General features: G+C 50.0%; 1 protein-coding gene across 4 annotated transcripts in view; it reads right to left on the bottom strand.

The window, feature by feature from the left end:
• The window catches only part of KIDINS220 (kinase D interacting substrate 220), a 1,499,978-nt gene that overhangs the window by 636,011 nt on the left and 849,791 nt on the right, over nt 1–14,176 (bottom strand). The window lies entirely within an intron of this gene.

Below are 14,176 nucleotides of genomic sequence, written 5' to 3'. Positions count from 1 at the left end.
GCAGTTGCTCTTTGGAAACTTTTCCTTTATCAGGTGGCGCAGCACGGGCCCATTTCTGCTCTGCCCCATTTCTGCTCTGCCCCTTGCAAGACATAATGTCGGGGCCAGTAAATATTGAGGTGCTGCACACCATGACCTCAGTTCCACCCTTTCTCCTAGGTCTCTGATGCTGAGGGACCACGGAACAAACTGATGGTGCACTAGGAATCTGCCAAGAGGGAGTTGGGGTGGTCAGGAAAGGCCACAATGATGAAGAGGGTTTTGTGTTGCGCGCGCCATATTTGTGACAGGGGGGTGCAGTGAAATCAGTGCGATGTTGCAATTTCATATGTATCCAGTGTAGTCATGAATGGGATAGGTTACTACAGTGTTACTTTGTATTCAAGATTGATACATATTAGATTTGTGTGCCTGGAGAAAGAAATACAACTTTTGTCACAATTGCAAGTTTCTTTAAATGGCTGGTGGCAGTGTAACTACTTTTATGACTTAGGTCTTCATTACTTGCAGGCTGTTAATTCAGCCTCTGTAATGCACAGAAGGACCACCATTTTACTAAAATGGTGGGCTCCTTTTCCCCATATTTCTTGTGAGCTTGCTGTTTCTGAGGTCTTTCCCTGCCATTCTAGGCAGGAACAACCTCAGTTGTTGTTTTCTCTTCAGCAGGAATCCTGTGTATTCCCTGCCCAGGGTCCAAAATGTCTGGAAAAGCAGGAAGCGAGGGAGGAGTCCACAACTCTGCAGCCCTTTGTCTTTCACCTTGCCTGAAAGGAACAGACTCCCAGTGGGGGCTTGCTGTCCTGGGTTGGACAGCCAGACCGCCCCTTGCTGTAAAATGCAGGCAGAGAATGCAAAGGTTGTGCTGTAGTTCCTGATAAAAACTCTGCACCTGGAAGCTGCTGGCAAGTCTGAATCCAAAAAGGAAGATAAAGAAAACGCGGCCGAGAAAATTTCCAGCGACTGGAGAGCCTGCTGTGTAATGGGAGTCTGCTGTAGCCCTTCCTTTCAATCGACCTGGGGACTCCGAAAACGAGGACCCCAACCCAGAGCCTGGTGAGATCCACCAGACTCAAGAAGACCTGCATTTTGAGCCATCCCACGTCGTACTCCGACCTTGCGGGGCTGCAATACCTCAAAACCCTGGGAACTCGAGCCACTGTGTGGTGATGGTCTTCCGAATTCTGAATCTTGCTGAAAACTGTACACATCCTGCTGGACCTCCAGGGACGTGAATTGAGTCCAAAAAGTCCCCTCACCAGAGTGCTGGACCTTACAAATGACGAGAATCCAATCAGCGATAGTCGGTCTTGTTCTGGCTCCTGAAAAGGGCGCCAAAACCACAGAGCCGCATCCAGCCATGAAGAAACCCTTGCCTGGAGCCTTCTCCATTGAATCCTGCTGCAGAATCGCTTCCAGTGTCCTGCCTTCAATCTCCATGAGAAGGAAGTCAGTGACCAGGTTTTGGCTGCAGATCCCGAAGTCTTCTTGCTGCAAATCTTCTTCCGTGCTGAGGTACTGTGTTGGCTGGGGTATTTACTTACCTTAAGCTTTTGTGATTTCTGTAAAGCTTTGGGGTGTTTATTGTGATTGGGAGTCCTCTCATCAGTTCACCCAGGCTGTTAGGCAAGATTGTATGTAGTAACCCTGTGGAAGACTACACCAGCTTTGTCCTCTTGGCAATATGTAACCAAACCTTTGGGATAGGCCTGTACTACACAGGTTGTTAGAGTGACTGAGCAGCTACGCTCATATCAAGAGGGGTCAATGTGAGCTGTAGGGTTATAACAGTTTCACAGTGGTAGGTATTCAAATAACACTTATACTCAAGGTTTCTTGATAGTTTTAAAATAAGCCTTCTTTAGAAGGGAGAAATATACAACACTTAAAATACACTCCTTCAGTTCAATAAATTAAGCAGATACCTTTTTGGGATGGCAGACCGATATTCCTACACCCTGAGTTGACTTCAATAGTTAGGACATTGTGGACATGAATAGGTCACTTTTCATACTTAAATGGTAATACTGAAGTTGTGGCAAAAAGGAAAAGGTTAGGGAAGGAAACAATGGTTAACAAGTTTCTCAAACATGTACGCACTTTTAGAATCCCCCAATGCAATATAGATTAACCCTTTCCCAGCTATACAAGTAAGTTATGTATGACTTTTTGGAGGGACAGTTAAACACAAAGTCAGAGGGTAAGAAGAGTCTTCAGGGAGCCAGGACTGCCAATGTCAATTGAGCAAAGTCTAGGGGAGCTGAGGCACTTCTTGAAGATTAGCACAAAAGTCTTACACAATGTTAAAGAGGGTTTTGTTGTAAAAAGAATCACTGTTGGGCCACAAGCTGGGAGGCTTTTGAGAAGCAAAGATGCAAGCAACTCTGCAGAGGACAGCCAATGCAATTCTCCAGCGAGAGCAAGCAAGCTACACACGACAAGAGGTAAGTACCCCTTATCTCACAGTACCTTGACTCTGAAGAAAAAGTTCCAGCTGGCTTCTGTTCCTGTTGTAGTTCCTGGGCCTCAGTCATAGGTACAAGTGGGAGGATGTCTGGGGACTCATGCACTACGGTCTGAAGGTCAGCGGCAGCAATGGACACAATTCAGATCAGCGGCACTTCGCGGTTCAGCTACTTGCAAATAGCACCACCACGGTTCTTGGACACCTTATGGACTTTCCTTGCTTTTGGGTTCCAGTACACTGTTGAGGTGGCTCATGCTTGGTTAGTCCTGCTTCGAGGGAGTCAGGAGGATCTTCATGGAGCTTGGGTCCGGCTTAAAGGCAATGCACTCAATTCTGGTGTTCCTGTCCCCTGGAACCAAGTTCCTGCAGCAGCAATGAAGTACAGCCAGCAGCGAGAGGGGACCCAGGCGAGTTCGTCTTGGTGCTTATTGGTCCCACCAACCCAAGGGGGAGAAGTCGTCCTTGCAGGGCTTCTCTAATCGATTAGAAATTCGGAACTTCAGCAATGCAGCTGGGCTTCACCGGGCAAGCGAACAGTCCAGGTGGTTACAGCAAGTTTCTTCTTCAGTTCCTTCGTCCAGTGGACAACTCTGCCTTCCTTGCAAAAGACCTCGCCTTTTATACAGGTTTCTCCCATTCACCAGTGAATCCCGTCAAGGACAAAACAAACAAAGGGACCCAACCTGGTTTGGCGTGCAGAGTAAATCTCAAGAAGGACCTATCCAACAAGAAAAGGGGAAAAAAGTAGACCGGGCCATTTTGACAAAATGGGCACCCATGGGTGCTATACTGCAGCTGTGAACGGAGCCCGCGGTAAAAACACACAATCGTAGGAAAAAGTAAACCACTGCCACCAGCCATTAATTGTAGAAAGGGTAACACAAATGTTACATGAGAAGGTAGACAAAGAGGATACTAAGTAACCCCTCCAGCACTCTATATAAAATAGTTTTTGTAAGAGAAGGTATTGAGGGTGCTGTGTGTTACAATGTAAAAAGATGATGCATATGGAGTTGGTCAGACACCCAAACGAAAAGAAACACAGGGTTCAAATCGAAACAAAATACATGAGGGAGTGAGAAAAAGGGCTCATTCTCTTCAGGAAAAAATGAAAAGTCCTAAAGTCCAGAAAAGACCTGGGAGTCTCTAAGGTAGAAGGGCATTAGCACAAACACAGGCCCACTGCTGGAATCCTCCTTGGGTGTCTTCTCAGAAAACCCTAAATAACTTTAAAGTAAACTACTTACTTGTGTGAACAGTCTTCCACAGGAACTCTGACGTTTGCCTGCAACAGATCCCTATCTCACCATGCCTACAGCTGGCTTCTAGATCACTAGGGTCCCTCTTCTGCCCCTGGGTGAACTCATGCAATTGAATAGGGACTGACTGGGTAAGTAAAAGATTCTGGGCCTCATTACACGGTAGGCGGTAAGGGTTTACCGGTACCGGTATTTTACCGGTACCGGTAAACCCTTACCGCCTTACTACGAGGTCCCTTTGCGGGTTGGGGAATTTAACGCCTGTTTTTTGCAGGCGTTAAAAACCAACCCGCAAAGGGACCAGGGAGCCAATTACGGTACCGCAATTTGCAGTACCGTAATTAGCGCTTTCCCCATTCCCATAGAGCCCTATGGGGCAAAAATGGGAATGGGGAAGGGCAATGGGGAGTTACCGCCCCACCAACCTAGGAATAGGGCGGTAATTCCCCTTTCCACCAAGGCGGTGCCAGTATTTTACCGTTATGGACCAAGGTGCTAACAGCACCTTGGTCCACCGCCATCCGTGTAATGAGGCCCTCTGTCTTGAAAAGTATAACAAGTGTTTAAAAGTGCGTACTTGTGAAAGAGTTGGTTGTTAACTGTAACTCTGAGAGTGAAGATGGGGCGTGGCTTGATGGCTACGTGAGAGGACGTTCCTTGGAGGAGCTCCCGATGATCCGATCTTGATCCTGGGAAGAAGTGGTGGTTATTGGCGGACTTTCGAGCCCACGGTGTATCCAAGGGCGCATGAAAGTGGGGGGCACATGGTGAGTGCCCTCCCCACTAGCGAGACTGCATATCCACGGAACTAGACTTCGAAGAAGGTGGTGGTCGTGCAATGGAAGGGCAGCAGCCAAGATGGCCGCCTGCGGACAAAGGGCCATAAATGGTCCGTGGAGCTGGGGTAGACAAAGTTGGTCGGACCCACCGGGTACTATCCAGGAGGTACTGGCAGCAATTGCCGACTTGAAGGTGGCCTGGGAGACAAAGCTGGGCCTGGCCATGAAAGAGCTGCAAGAGGGCCTAAACCTTAAGATCGGAGCGGTCCGAGAAGAGGTGTACCTGTTGCGCCAGGACGTGCGAACGATCGCGGACGTGTCGCATGCGCCTCTGGCTGAAGGCAAGAACATAAGGGCGAGCCCCCACTGAGGAGGCCCTGGATCGTGGTGGGCTAGAAAAGTGAACCCGGGTTCAGCAGAACCTCGCTGTGAAGGGGCCGGCGAGTGAACCCCGTGAGGTACTCAGCAGCGCCGAAGATACAGCTGGGCGCGCGGGCCCAACCGACGCAGCAGGATGTCCTCCAAGGTGGTGCGACCCCAGATCAAACAGCCCACGATGGAGGCCTATGCTAGTTCGCCCTCGGGCGCGGAAGGGGTCAAGAGCAAAGACACCCCCGCGGCGGCAATGGACCCACCGGGTACTATCCAGGAGGTACTGGCAGCAATTGCCGACTTGAAGGTGGCCTGGGAGACGAAGCTGGGCCTGGCCATGAAAGAGCTGCAAGAGGGCCTAAACCTTAAGATCGGAGCGGTCCGAGAAGAGGTGTACCTGTTGCGCCAGGACGTGCGAACGATCGCGGAGCGCACTGGGGAACTGGAGAAGGAGTTGGCCCCGACCACGGAGGCGTGCAATACTCACGCCAAGGAGCTTCATGCCCTCAATTTGGAGGACAGAGCAGGCAGAGGGGCGCGCCAGGCGCAACAACATTCGCATAGTGGGGGTTCCGGAGGGAATGGAAGGATCGAACCCCACGGATTTCGTTGAAACTATGCTCTTGCAGGAGATTACAGGCAGGGAGCTGACCCAGGGGTTCGCGGTCGAAAGGGCGCATGGGGCCCTGACCAGGAGACCGGCCCCAGGAGCACCCCCGCGGCCGTTGATCGCAAAGATCCTGAACTATCGTGACCGCGAGAAGATCCTCGAATTTTTCCGGAAAGGAGGCACGATAGAAAGGGGGTCAGCGAATATAACGGCGTATCTGGATTATACGCTGCTCGTAAAACGGAGTCGAATGAACTTTGGAACGGTGAAGAGGAGGCTTAGAGAAGCAGGCCACCGCTACATGTTGCTCTAACCCCGCCAGCTTAAAGGTGTTTCACAAGAACAGATCCCTCTTCTTTGAGACGCCGACTGAAGCGATGGAATGGTTGGATATGCAAGGTCGACCTCAGGAATCGGATGCCCAGACAGAAGCAGCTGGAGATAAGTAGCACGTTGCAGAGGTGCCCGTGAGGCCATAGTTATGACATTGGGACTGGAGTATAGTATGATATTGTGCTTGTGGGGGGGAAGTCACGGTATCTGCCGGCGAGTCCCGTTGAATTCACTTCTCCTAAATAGACGACTGGGAGCTCCTGGGGAGCAACCTCTGCACCAAATAGTAGTATATTTAGTTGGTCACTGTTAGAGTGGCGACACCCCCAGGGTCCCCGTTCTCAGACACGAGACAGGTCCAGACGTGGGTAGGCCTGAGATCCAGGGATGGAGCTGGGCTATTGTTGGGGGTTGGCGGGGAGGGGAGTTGTGTGCAGTGGTGTGAAGTTGGGGAAGGGGGGAGGAGGGCACTGTTTGTGAATAGAAGGGAAAGAGCCAGGGAACAACCCTACGTAGAGAGCATTATGGGAAGGGATGGGATGGAGATAGACCGACCGGATGGCATCGAGTAATATCAGAACTGTGACAGCTACCTTAAACGTAACAAAGTGATATTGTATTTAAAGAGGATGCGCGTAGACATAGCCCTGCTGCAAGAGACCCACCTCACTAGGGAAAGGCTGGAGGTGGTCAGGAGGAAATGGAAGGGGTTATTACTTGGGTGGCGCCCCATGTGCCGTTTCGGGTGCTTGATTCTACGGTGGACCCGGAGGGTAGAATGTGGTGGTAACGGGTCTCTTGGAAAACAGAGAAGTACACATCATAAATTTGTACGCCCCCAATAATGATACAGCGGCTTACTTTAGGACCCTCTACGGTAAACTTGGCTCCCTGGAAGGGAGTACGGTAGTGGGGGGGGGGGGGACTTTAACTGTACCGTAGATCCCAGGATGGACAGGTCCAAGGACAGGGCCGGAAAAACGGCACCGGCGGCTAAAGCGCTGAGTACCTTACTGAAAGACCTAGGCCTAGAGGATGCGTGGAGAAGGCTGCATTCCACGGATAGACAGTACTCACACTACGCAGCGCCACATGATTTGCACACAGGGTTAGATTACATGTTTGTAACAGCCGAGATGGTGAGAGACACAGAAGGGGCGGAATACAAGGCCCGAGTACGATCGGACCACTCGCCCTTGGTGGTAGACTGGCGACACCAGCCCCCACGACCGCGGATCCCTACATGGAGACTTAGGACTGAAGCTCTGCAGGACGAGGGGTTTCGGGAGGGCCTGAGGGATGCCATCGAAGAGTACTTTGATATAAATACAGGAAGCGTAAGCTCTGTGGGCACACTGTGGGAAGCGTTTAAGGTGGTGGTGCGTGGGGTAGCTATTTCCCAAGCTAAGGGGCTACAGGGGGGGGGGTCGAAAGGGAACTCCAGGAGGTGGAAAGGGAGCTAGAGGATCTCACGCGTTGCGAGAGCACCGCTCATGGTAATAGAACCAAAGTAGAGGAGCTACAGTTGTCCTGCAGCGCACTCTGGGATAGACTGTGCAGGCTCAACTACAGGAAATATACGGAGAGGATACACGAGGGGGCGACAAGCCAGGCAGACTGCTGGCCTGGCTGTATAAGAGTGAGACCCCCCCGCTCGGTGATTAGTGAGATTCAGGACGAGAGAGGTTGCATATGCAACACCCAGAAAGAGGTAAATGAGGAATTCCTTAAGTTTTACAGACACTTGTATGAGGACACGGGGGAGGATATGTGTCAAGACATACTGGACACATTGGGGGACATTGAGCTGCCCACCTTGGATGATCTAGAACGCACTGAGTTAGACGCACCCGTCACCTCGGATGAGCTGGAGGTGGTGATTCGGAACTTGCCCACTTGCAAAGCGCTGGGTTCGGATGGGCTGCCCAGCAAGTTCTACAAAACATACCAGCAAGAGTTGCTTCAGCCACTGCTTGCCACTTTCAACGAGGCCTATGAGCAGGGAGAACTCCCATTGTCCCTCCGTGAGGCTGTAATCATCCCACTCCTGAAACCAGGCAAGCCGGCCGTGGAGTGCGGGTCTTACAGACCGTTTTCCATGCTTAACCAGGACAGCAAAAGACTCACGGCGGTGCTGGCTAATAGACAGAAGAGGGTGATTAAGAAACTGATACACCCAGATCAGACGGGATATGTTCTAGGTAGGAACATCACCGATAATCACAGGAGGCTACACCATGTCATGGACCAAACTGAGGAAGACACGGGCGAGCTGGCTATAGTGTCGTTAGATGCGGTCAAGGCCTTCGACTCGGTACGATGGCCCTGGCTGAAAGCGGTCCTGAAGGGGTACGGAATGGGACCTGGATACCTCAGATGGGTCCAGTTGTTTTATAGCACCCCGAAGGCGAGGGTCAAGACAGGGTCCACAGTCTCAGATTCTTGGCAACTTTGCAGGGGGACCAGACAAGGATGCCCCTGCTCACCCATGCTATATATACTGGCATTAGAGCCGCTGGCAATATGCCTGCGACAACGATATGGGGAGGTGGGTATAAGCACTGCCAGTGGAGAGCATCTGATATCATCAAGGATGATATGCTCCTTTATTTGCGTTACCCAGAGGAAAACCTACAGTACGTGCTAGAGGTAATAGAAAGGTACGCTATCCTATCGGGCATATCGGTGAACCCTGGAAAGTCCAGTCTATTCCCTTTGGGCAGATATAGGAATGTCCCGGTGCAGAGGCTGCCTGTCCTGTCAATACCATGGCAGCCCGTGACATTTAGGTATTTGGGAATAAACATTTACCACAAGGTTGAGGCAGAACACAAGCACAACACGGAAAAGGCGATAGAAGGGGATCAAGAACAGCATGGTATTTTGGTCCAGATTGCCCCCGACCATGATGGGGAGGGCGGCTTAGCTCAAGATGGTGGTCCTGCCTAGACTTCTGCACTTCTTCGTAAACGTCCCGTTTCTGATACCTAGGAGCCTATTCGCGAAACCTCATAGCGTGTGCAGGGGTTTCGTGTGGGGCAGCTCTAGGAATAGGGTTGGTCTGTGGAAGCTCCAGAACCCATGTGACTGGGGGGGGATAGGCCTGCCTAATTTTGAACTCTATTAACTGGCGGGGCAGCTGCAGTACATGGCCAGGTGGCTCTCGGCTGAAGACTCGGCGGAAGCCAGGCTCCTGCGTGGAGATACAGCCCCATACTTTCTGATGGAAGTGGTGTGGTTGTGCAGAGACAAACTGGTGGGCAAGGGGCGGCTACTAAGGCTGGGCTGGGAGATCTGGCACAGGACATGGAAGATTGGGGGGGACTCGGAGCCGTACTCCCAGCAGGCCCCTTTGGCGGCGCTGTGCGGGAGTGACTCTCAACTACTTGAATCGGTCCGCAGATACTGGGAACAGATAGGCTTAGCCACCCTCGGGGACATATGGCAGGAAAGGGAGGCAGTGGACTTTCAGAGGTTGCAGGAAGAGACGGGAGTACATGGTGGCCAATATATAACCTCCACTAGGCTTGTGAAAAAGACTAGAGAAAGATGGCCTGAGACAGTGCTAGCGGAAGACCCAGACGCCTCCCTGGAAACCATGTATGATGTATCAGAGGGCGGGCACGAAATATCGAGGATATATGAGCTCCTGCGAGTAAGGGCAGGGAAGGAGTGACTCCAATTGAGACAAGATTGGGAGGAGGAGGTGGGAGGACCCATGACGGATGGGCAGTGGGAACGGGCCCAGAGGTACCACAAAAAGGTGTCCCGAAACGCGAGATTCCAACAGCTTCAATTGTACGTTACCCACAGGGCTTATTTAACCCCCGGGAAGATTGCAAAGTTTGGGGGACCAACTACGCAGCAATGCCCCAGGTGTGGGGAGGTGAATGCGGGACTGCTAAACATGTTTTGGGCTTGCCCGGAGGTGTATAGATTTTGGGACGAGGTCAAGACGAAACTGGCAGGTGGGGGGGGGGTGGTGCTGGATGTGGAATCGGCCTGGTCATGCATGCTTGGGCTTTTTCCTAGACCCCGGCATTTGAAACACATAAGCAAGATGAAGGACCTGGCTTATATTTTGGCCAAACGTAGGATTGCCATGGGCTGGAAGGCGGCCCACAGACCTAGGGTGGAGTTATGGTGAACGGACCTCTTGAGGTGGGCAGAAGCTGAATCTGTAGTGTGGTTTGGAGCGGTCACCAGGGGGGGCGAGGAGGAAGTAGGGCCCTTGCTGGCCTGGCGGCAACTGGTGGCCTCGTTGGCAAACCCTCACCAGGGTGACAACGAAACAGAGGACCCGGATGATGACTGCCTAAGGATTGTGCTACCCAATGAGGCTCCCGTAAACGACATGTGAGAATCGGCTCTAGTTTAAGGGGGGAGAGGGGAGTTTTGATGAAAATGTGCTGGAATGTGATGCTTTCTATGTTTTGAAACAGTTGTAGTGTGTTTGATTTTAAAATAAAATAAAAATATTTATATAAAAAAAAAACTCAGAGTGAACAGTTACAAAAGTATTGCTTACCTTGAATGTGTGTTGTGCCATTCTGAAAAGTATATACAAGGTAAATGTACTCACCTTTAAATTGGTTGTGCCTCTTCCCCAAAAGTAATGCTGTTGGCTTCACTTCACTATTCCCGTTAGGATATAAATGCATGAGTGTCCCCAATTGGGTCTTCCTTCCCCTGACTTGCTGTTAGCCTGGCCAGAATAAGTCTGCCCAAGGTTATACCTACCTTTAAGTTGCTGATAGCTCCTTTAAAAAGTACATAGGTTTTACTTTTTTTTTAAAAACTTTTCTTTAAATTGCACAGATTACAACATAATACATCCATAACGCAGAGCAGTGCCTGTACAGGTATTACATCAACGAACGAAAGTCATGGGCCCAGGTCTATAGAGCATTTACAATATTTCATTCTCATAGTTTTCCAAATGTTCCAAATATTATAATTGTATATTACACCAAAAAGGTCTTACTCACCTAGAATAACTTATCCCCTGGAAGTAATCACAAAGTAACACGTGGTTTTTAATCCCCATGAATAGGTGTGGCCTGTATATGAAAAGGTCTGACTTCCCTAGAATTACTGTTAGGTATTCTGAAGAACGTTTATGCTTTGTTCTGTGTACCTCCAAGCATTTTGTTGTGTTTTTCTAAATGTGTTCATGGCTCTATGACTAGTACGTACTGTTAGGTAAAACCTACATATCAATGATGTGTCAACCCCTGAATTTTTGCTGGACTGGTAGATTTCTCCCTATACCTCAGTGAGTGGGAACCTTTTTCCACACAGAATCTTTTGCCCTTTTCACGGGTGTCATTTTAAGACTCGCCATAGTGTCTTTTGAAAGTTATCGTCTTCGACAACGTTTTGGCAATAAGTGCCTATTGTTGCTCGGGTCCCCATTTTAACTTTCTCTGGCTAAGCTTGTGAGAACTACTGCTCTCAAGGGTAGAAAGGATCTTTGGATCCCTTTTACTTTTTATTAGGTTAGAACAGCACCCCCCCCACCTATGTGGAGTTCTAGGGTGATGCATTTAAAATGACAAAGGGGATTTATATTACACGGATAAACTTACCTTTAATGGCTGGTGGCAGTGAACCTTTTTATCAATTAGGTGCACCTTTACCGCTGACTATTTGCACAGCCCCGATAAAGGCACTCATGGGTGCTCATTTTACCAAAACGTCCCCGTCTTTCTTTCTCACAATTTCAGTGTTCCTTGTCCTTTCTTGTTCCTTTCCCTGACAATCAGGGAGCGAGATTCCTTTGCGTTAACTTTATCTTCGGTGGGAATCCTGTGGAATCCAGGCTCCAGAGTGTCTGTGAAGGCAGAAAGCTTTCTAATGCGCCACACACCTCACTCCAGTACCCAGAGAGTGTCCCACAAGTCCACATCAAATGCATTAAATCAGCCTCTTCGTTACCACATCTTGGGCATCCCCCCTCAGATGTTGCATAAATTTTCTTTAAGCGAGCCGGGGTGAGATGCACTCTATTTAGCAATTTGAAGTGAATCAGCATATACCTGGAATTAAGCGATACTTGTTTTGTGAGCCTGCATAGCTGTGACCAGTGCGACTCTGAACGTGACACCAAGGTCTCTCTCCCATGTTCCTCTGACATCAGGCAATAGCAACCCCCTTGTGCCCAGCATCAATTTGTATAGTGCAAGGCCTTTTTTGGTTGCACCAGTGAAAAGTATATAATTCAGACACTGTTGTGATGTTGGTTCCTGCGGGAAACCATTCCACGTAGATGCCACTGCTGATCCGAGCCTACGGTATTGTAGGTTCTGCAACAGGGTATCGCCTAGTTGCATCTTAATATCCTCCCAGGATCTAAATATGCCATTGAGTTACAACTCACCGAACTGTGCTATTCCTGCCGCCGGCCAATGCGTGGATAATGCCATGTCTTTCGACGGGTCTAGATAAGGTGTGCTCAAGATAGGCATTCTTGGGCTGTACATTATGGCTTTTTGGGATTGCTGTGCTGGCCTGGAGCATGCTTGCTGAGTGGCATGCACCGGGCTCAAGTGGTTACAATTTCCCTGCCTCCCAATGGCCACCCCATGCAATAATGTGAATCTGTCCTTCCCTTGTGCTTCTAAGTCAACATATGACGTTCTTGGCTCGCCTTCTATCCAGTTTCTGACGTAGTATGCTTGGGCTGCCAAATAATATAATTCGTAGTCTGGAGCGACCAGCACCCCTCCCCCACCCACCCTCCTCCCGCTCGTATGGTTGTGTTAGCTGCCTCCAGCTGGGCCTCACCTGTCCCTTCCACACGAATGCGGAGCATGCACCAGTTATTTTTGTGACAAGGACCTACCTGGCCACAGTGGTATTGTACTAAAGAGGTAAAACAGTTTGGGCAGTATAATCATTTTCACAAGTGCCACTCAACCTATAAGCGAAATAGGCAGTTGGGTCAGGTGCTCGAGTTTGGCACAAACTGCTGTGAGCAGTGTATCGTAGTTAAGGGAGCGGACCAGATTTGCCGACTGAGCCATCTCTACCCCTAAGTATTTCACCTGTTGGGGAGTCCAGCGCCGTCAAAATAAATTGCTAGGTGGCCTTGTGATGTCCGTCAGTGGGAATATTTCAGACTTGTCGGTGTTCGATCGGAGTCCAGAGGCCCTACCGAATTCCTGAATCGCGGACAGTACTTTCTGCAGATATTACCAGGGATTTCTTACATACATCATGATGTTGTCGGCGTACAGTGTTATCCACTCTACCCATCCGGCCACAGAGTGGCCAACTCTTGTATGTCGCGCCCTCATGAGATCTGCCAGGGGCTCAATCACAAGCGCAAACAGAGGCAGGGTGAGAGGGCATCCTTGTCTGGCGCCACCCACTAGCTGCAACACCGACGACAGCACCCCATTCACAGACACACTAGCATAAGGTTGTGTGTCAAGGATTTGTACCCACTTAATAAAGTTACGACCAAACCCGTATTTGTGCAGAACTCTAAACAGGAATGGCCATTACACCGTATCGAAAGCCTTCTGCATGTCAAGGGATATGGCGACCCGCTCGGTATCCTGGGGGACGTGCACTAGAATATCATAGAACCTTTGGATATTCAAAGCCGTCGTTCTCCCCTGCACGAATCCCGCCTGGTCCTCGTGCACCATGTAAGGCATAACCGGATTAAGTCAGGTGGCTAGTATCTTGGCGAATATTTTTGCATCAGTATTAATAAGGGACAGCGGACGATACGATCCACAGTCCTCGTGTGGCTTCCCGGGCTTCAACAGAAGGCTTACAACAGTCTCCCAAATAGATTACGGTAGAATACCGGTATCCTGTGTCTAGTTCCACATCGCCAGAAGGTGATGTGGAAGCGTTTCTGCAAAGTCCTTACAGAATTCGGCCCCCAACCCGTCCGTCCCTGGGGCTTTCTCTCCAGGAAGATCTTTTATCGCCGTTTTTATCTCACTGAGCGTTATGGGGGTTACCAGTACTTTGTGTGTGTCTACTGACAGTAGCGCCTTGGGTATTGCAGCCAGGTATGCATCAATCTAATTGCTAGTGGCCACGCTTTGGGGCGAGGATAGGTCACTGTAGAAGTCCAAGAACACCCCGCTGATCTCATTCACCTTAGTGATCACCACTCCATGTCAGGTAATCTTTCCGAGCATACCATGCGTGCTAGTAGTTTACCTGATCGCTCCTGTTCCCCGTATGTGCGAGCCGCCACTGGTTTGTCAAGATAGCGTAGCTCCCCGTCTGCTGACTGGTTGTTTGCATAATCTGCCTGTAGTTTTACCAGGGAATCTTCTCGTCTCCTAAGTTCCCGCCTTATATCGCGAAGCACCACGAATTCCGTGGACACTGC

Source organism: Ambystoma mexicanum, chromosome 4p (genome assembly GCF_040938575.1).
Source record: "Ambystoma mexicanum isolate Mex_15411 chromosome 4p, UKY_AmexF1_1, whole genome shotgun sequence".
Classification (NCBI taxonomy): Eukaryota; Metazoa; Chordata; class Amphibia; order Caudata; family Ambystomatidae; genus Ambystoma; species Ambystoma mexicanum.
The sequence above is the reverse complement of the archived record's forward strand: the minus strand, read 5'-3'. Positions and strand labels throughout refer to the sequence as shown.